This window comes from Manis pentadactyla, chromosome 13 (genome assembly GCF_030020395.1).
Source record: "Manis pentadactyla isolate mManPen7 chromosome 13, mManPen7.hap1, whole genome shotgun sequence".
Taxonomy (NCBI): domain Eukaryota; kingdom Metazoa; phylum Chordata; class Mammalia; order Pholidota; family Manidae; genus Manis; species Manis pentadactyla.
In genome coordinates this window covers 56,283,695-56,290,517 of record NC_080031.1, presented here as the reverse complement: position 1 = coordinate 56,290,517, position 6,823 = coordinate 56,283,695, and the positions used below count along the sequence as shown (strand labels likewise).

The window sequence follows — 6,823 nt, the reverse complement described above, 5'->3', positions numbered from 1 at the left end:
ACACAGGAGCATACTCATCTTCCCAAATCAGTGATTTTGTTTTCTTTGGGTAAATTCCTAGAAATGGAATTGATGGTCATAGGTGATTTTTATTTGTAGTATTTTATTTGTAGTATTTTATTTGTAGTATACTGATTTCCATGTCTTCACCAATTTTCCATGGTGACTGCACCAAAAAGAGTGTTCCCTTTTCTCCACATCATCGCCAACACTTGTTTTTTGCAATGTGGCCATTTTGACTGGTGTGTGGGGTAACATCTATTGTGGTTTTGACTTGCATTTTCCTGATGTTTAGTGATATGAAGTACTTTTTTATGTGCTTGTTGGTTATTTGTATGGTATGATGTTGGCTGTGGGTTTGCCATCTATGGCCTTGATAATATTGAAATACATGTCCTTTTTAATATTCGTTGAAAGTTTTTATCATGAATGGGTGTTGAATTTTGTCAAAAGATTTTTCAACATCTGTTGAGATGATTTTTGTCCTTCCTTTTGATCATGTGGTGTTTCCCATTGATTGATTTGCAGATATTATACCATCCTTGCTTCCCTGTGATAAATCCTAGCTGATCGTGGTGAATGATCTTTTCAATGTATTTTTGAATGTGGTTTGAAAGTTAAAATAAAAAAGTAGCAAAATTAACTACTTTTGCAGATTATTTGAAGGAATCCTGAAGTTAAAGGTGATAAAGTTGACATATACATATCTATATCTATATCTATATATTCAGTGGAGGAGGGGGAAACAGAAATGTAGGCTGTTAGAAGGTATTCAAAATTAAGCAACTAACAAAATAACATAGGCTGCTATTTATGTAACATGTCATATATAAAACACATGGTAACTACAAAACACACACCTATAATAGATATACAAACACAGAAAAAGGAATACAATATAGCAAAAAGGAAAGTCATCAAACAATAGTGTTTTAAGTAGGAAAAAAGAGAACTAAGAGATGAGTCTTTGAAAAGATAAATAAAATTTTAACTAGGCTATCAAAATATAAAAATACAATAGTAGATGTAAAAAGAAACATTACAACTAATCCTACAGAATTACAAAGGATCATGAGAGACTAACATGAACAATTACATGCCTAAAAATGGTCTAAACAAGAACAAATGGATACATTTCCTAGAAACACTTTCTACCAAGAGTGAATCATGAAAATATAGAAAATGTTAACAGACCAATAGTAAGATTGAACCATTAATAATAAAATCTTAAAAATAGGAAACTCCTAGGACTAATGTATTTATTAGTGTATTCTAGTAATCATTAATGAATTAATACCAATACTTCTCAAGAGCTTGCAAAAATTTTAAGAGGAGAGAACATCACCAAATCCATTTCACAAGGACATAATTACCCTGATACAGAGCAAGATAAGGAAACTACAAGGAAGAAAACTGCCGTCAATATCCCTGATGAACATAGATGCAAAAATCTCAAAAATGTTCTGACTTTTGTGACTTCCATTCAACAAAACATTGGAATCCTAGTAATTATGCAAGACAAAAATTTACAAATATCCAAATAATAAAAGAAGTATTAATGTTGTTTCTGTAGATGATGTATTTTTTATAGAAAAATACTTAAGACAAAAAAAACCCCAGAAATTAATTTTTGCATTTCAACAACATAGATTGACCTAGAGGGTATTTTGCTAAATGAAATAAGTCTCAGAGAGAAAGAAGAAAAAATATCATTTTCACACCAGAAGGATTTCACTTACCTGTGGAATCTAAAAACAACACAAACACGTTATAAATAGACTCATAGGCACAGGAAAGAGACTGGTGGTTGACATAGTGGAGGAAGGTAGGGGATTGGATGAAATAGTTCAAAGGGGAAAATTAATGAGATTATTAATCCTAATCTGGGTGATCATTACATGAGCATATAAACATCAAAATTCTTTCATCTGTGCAGTAAGAAATGTGCATTTTAGTGTATGTGCATTGATAAAAGCTGACATAAACAAGAGACAGAAAATCACTAAGATTCCACCAGAAAGTATTAAACAAAAAAACTAAACTCAGAGGATACAAATCTACATACAAATACCTAATGCATTTTGATACATTAATAATTTATGTATAAAAGATATGAGACATATCTTACAATTGCATCAAAAGTATACTAAATATACTAAATATACTAAATAATAGTATAAATTTAGCCAAGGAAGTGTAAGGTCAATAAACTGAAAATTATTAGTCATTGATGAAAGAAATTTTAAAAAGATACAAATACATGTAAATATCCCATCATGTATAAGAATAATTCATATTGTTAAAATGTACATACCACCCAAAGTTATCTATAGATTCAATGCAATTCCCATCAAACTTCCAATGTCAGTTTCCACATAAATAGAAATCAAAACTCTTATCATATGGAATAAAAAAGAACCTTAAGTTACAAAAACTACTGAAAAAATTACAGAGTAGGTATCACTCTTCTTTACCTCAAACTATATTATGAAGCTATATTATGCAAAAGAGTGTGGAACCAGCCAACAAAACCTTATACTAGACACATAGACCCATGGAATAGAATTAAAAGCCAGAAGTAAACATACATATACGGGCAGCTAATATCTGATAAGGCAGCCAAGAAACACAATGGAGAAAGGATAGTGTCATAAAACAGAGGTGGTAGATGTGTTAACCAACGTTATGCTGTCAAATATTTTGCAAGAAATATATCAAACTATAATTTAGCACACCAAAACTTATACAACATTATATGTCAACTCTATCTCAGTAATGGTGGGGAAAATGAAACAATTATAAATTATGTGTGTCCATTTCTCCATAATAGTTACTATATCTAAATGAGAGGCTAGTGTCAGGGATTTTAGTCCCTGTAGCTGGAGAATACTGATACTAAAAATACACAGCAACTCATAAGGAGTGTTTGTGGTTTGTGTATGTGTGTGTCTGTGTGTGTTAGAAAATGGTGCTTTCAATTTTGATCATGTTGAGAGTAAGATGAGAGTACTTTACTGAACTAAATTAGATAACTAAATCAGAGATAAAATAAGTCCTCTCTTTGGATAGACAGGTAGATCTAAGAATGTACAGGGTCACAGAAAGAGGGAGAAAAGCAGATAAATACATAGTAAGTAGAAGGAAAAAAGGATGAGCAAAAGGATAATTTTATGGAGAGAGCACAGGCATTCAATCACATGAAGAAAAGAAGAAAAACAAACATCTATGAATAGACATTTAGATATAGATGTAAATGTAGATATAAAAATAAATAGTATAGGTTTAGCTATGGATATGGATATGGCTATGAACATAAATTCTAATTACCTTAAAAGATAGGCTCGGTTTATTCTTATATTACTGTAACTAGTATTCTCTGCTACTCATGAAAAGGTTTATTTTGGGGTTATATACTTGAAGTTCCCATTGGATTGAGATACAACATATGCATATATAGATATGTAGGCTTTCAGATAAACTAAAATCATGTGTATGTTTGCATGTTTATAATTTCAGTGTGCATAAGTGTATTCTATGTGTCAAATAAAATTATTGTCTATGAACTCTCCTTATAAATGTGTTCTAAAAGGATTACTGACTTTTTCTGTTTTACTGTTACACTCAGTGTAAACATGCTCAGTGACATAAGACCTTGCTGAGTGCCCCTTTCACCTCTGTGTTCCTCAAGCTGTAGGCCGTGGGGTTTAGCATTGGGATGATAACCCCCTAGAGCACGGCGATGAGTCTGTCCCTGTCTGGGGAGTGGTGACTTGAAGATGGACGAATGTAGGTGAAAATGGTTGTGCCATAGAATAAACAGACCACCAGGAGGCGGGAGGCACAGGTGGAGAAGGCTTTGTGCTTTCCTTCCACCGACTGGATCTTTAGAATGATGGATATGATGTAAATATAAGAGATGAAGGTGGTTAGGAAGGCACGAATTCCCGAGACACCTCCTGCCACTAAAACAAGCATTTCTGCCATGTAGGTGGATGAGCAGGAGAGGGCCACCACTGGGGGGTCGCCACAGTAGTACTAGTTAACCCGATTGGACTTGCAGAAAGACAGGCAGAAGGTGGACACTGTGTGGAGGAGGGAATGGAGAAACCCTGCTGCCAGCTGGGTACAACAAGCCTTTGTCATGATGAGGGTGTAATGGAGGGGGAAGCAGATGGCCACGTACCGGTCATAAGCCATGACAGCAAGAAGGAAGACCTCAGTCCCCGCCAGGGCCACCAGGAAATAAAGCTGCGAAGCACAGCCCAGGAAGGAAATGGTGTGATTCCCAGTCAGGAGGTTATCCAACATCTTGGGGACAGTAGCTGATGGGCAGGATATGTCTAAGAGGGACAGACTGGCCAGAAAGTAATACATGGTGTGTGCAGCTTCCTCTCCAACCAGACGGTCAAGAGAATGGCCCCGTTTCCCACCAAGGTGACCTGGTAGGTGATGGCAAAGACCACAAAGAAAGGATGGTGCACCTCGGGGAGGTCAGAGAGTCCCGTGAGGATAAAGTGAGTCACGGGGGTGAGATTGTAGCCATCCATCCCCTCTCTCCATGGGGGTCTCTCTCGAGGGAAGGAAGGCAAAAAATGGGTTAGAGAAAAAAGTCAAGGGGACTATTGATTCTAAATTTGGCAAGTCATTGTGTGTGGTTGGTGATGAATATGTTACTTATATTTTAATTAAAGATTCCATTTATTGGACCTGTTGTTAAAAACATCTCCTGACTTCATGCTCTTCCTTGGAATACTCATCCTCAGTTAATTACCGTGAGGAAGCCCTCTGAGACTTTAGAGTTGTTTAAAAATTCACCTCCTCATTAAAACCATTGTGGACCTGTCACTAGCATTTGAAGTTTCACAGCTCAGTGATATAGCTGTTTTGGATTCTTGAAACTGATGGGAATTTACCTTATTTTGTTTTTATTATTTCAATGTTTACAATTTTATGCACTATCTCAAAGGCAGTAGCTATATATTTTATAATGTATGTAATTTTGGGGGGATATTGTTCATGTACAACATTATATTGGTTTCAGATGTACAACAAACACAGTGACTCAGTACTTACCCACATTCCCAGCGAGTCTTGCCATGGTCCATGTACACCCCGCTACCAACCACCGTATTACAGTGTTATATTTTAAAATCCTTTTTCTTCACTTCCTTTCCTAGGCCCAATTCATTTTATAATTTTTTTTTTTTTTAATAATTATTTTTTATTGAAGGGTAGTTGACACACAGTATTACATTACATGAGTTTCAAGTGTACAACACAGTGGTAGAACATTTATATACATAATTCTAGGTTCCAGCTATCACCCTACCAGGCTGTTACAATATCTTGACTATATTCCTTATGCTATACATTACATCCCGGTTACTAATTTATTTTACCATTGGAAGTCTGTCCTTTTTTTTTTTTTTTTTTTGGTGAGGGCATCTCTCATATTTATTGATCAAATGGTTGTTAACGACAATAAAATTCTGTATAGGGGAGTCAATGCTCAATGCACAATCATTATACCACCCCAAGCCTAATTTTTGTCAGTCTCCAATCTTCTGAGACATAACAAACAAGTTTTTACATGTAGAACAAATTCTTACATAATGAATAAGTTACATAGTGAACAGTACAAGGGCAGTCATCACAGAAACTTTCGGTTTTGCTTATGCATTATGAACTATAAACAGTCAGTTCAAATATGAATACTCATTTGGTTTTTATACTTGATTTATATGTGGATACCACATTTCTCTCTTTATTATTATTATTTTTAATAAAATGCTGAAGTGGTAGGTAGGTACAAGATAAAGGTAGAAAACATAGTTTAGTGTTGTAAGAGAGCACATGTAGATGATCAGGTGTGTGCCTGTAGACTATGTGTTAATCCAAGCTAGACCAGGGCAATAAAACATCCACGTATGCAGAAGATTTCTCTCAGAACGGGGGGGTGAGGTTCTAAGCCTCACCTCTGTTGATCCCCAATTTCTCACCTGATGGCCCCCCTGCGACTGTGCCTGTCTTAGGTTGTTCCTCCCTTGAGGAATCTTACCCGTCTCTGGCTAACCAGTCATCTTCCGGGGCCATACAGGGAAATGTGAAGTTGGTAAGTGAGAGAGAAGCCTTATTGTTTGAAAAAGTTAGCTTTTTACTTCTTTGCATATTTATGCCCTGTGGCTTCTATGCCCAGCATTTGTCTTGAGGTATCTTTACCACTTGGAAGAATTATGATACTCGGTAAATTTGATATGAGGCACGAATTCTATTTAAGGGTTGTAATTAGGAAGGAAGAAGAAAAGCTATAGAAGTAGCAGGCGGAAGAAAACATGGGAAGATTGATTATTTCTTTGATATATCTTCTTGTAGAGTAACTTCAGCATGTATAGGTTTTAAGCTACTACTTAAATTGCACACACACATTAACATAATAGGAGTATAGTTACATAACCAAAGCATATCTGTAATTACCAGCCATCTGCAGTGAAACCAAGAAAACCAGTTAGGCACCTTAGGCATTTGTGAAAACTTATCTATGATATGGTGGATATTGTCCAAATGAACTTGAACAGTCTGAGAGAAATCAGACAAATTAAAACAACCCATTCCTGGGGACTGTTCACATGCCATATATTCTTTTAACAATAAATAGTTTGTAGTTGTAAGACTTTGGAGCGCTACAATTTGCACTTCTCCAAATTCTTGGTTGAGTTCCAACAGTATAGATCCAGTCCAATTTTGTTGTTTTACTGTATGCACAGGCCAGCTTAGATATCTCCTTCCTCATTCCCATGGCAGGTCCAGGAACTGGTGGGATGAG

At 35.6% G+C, this 6,823-nt stretch overlaps 1 pseudogene; it reads right to left on the bottom strand.

Moving 5' to 3' along the window:
- Positions 1 to 3,636: 3,636 nt before the first annotated feature.
- On the bottom strand, positions 3,637 to 4,547 carry LOC118920006 (olfactory receptor 5V1-like; annotated as a pseudogene).
- Positions 4,548 to 6,823: the final 2,276 nt, after the last annotated feature.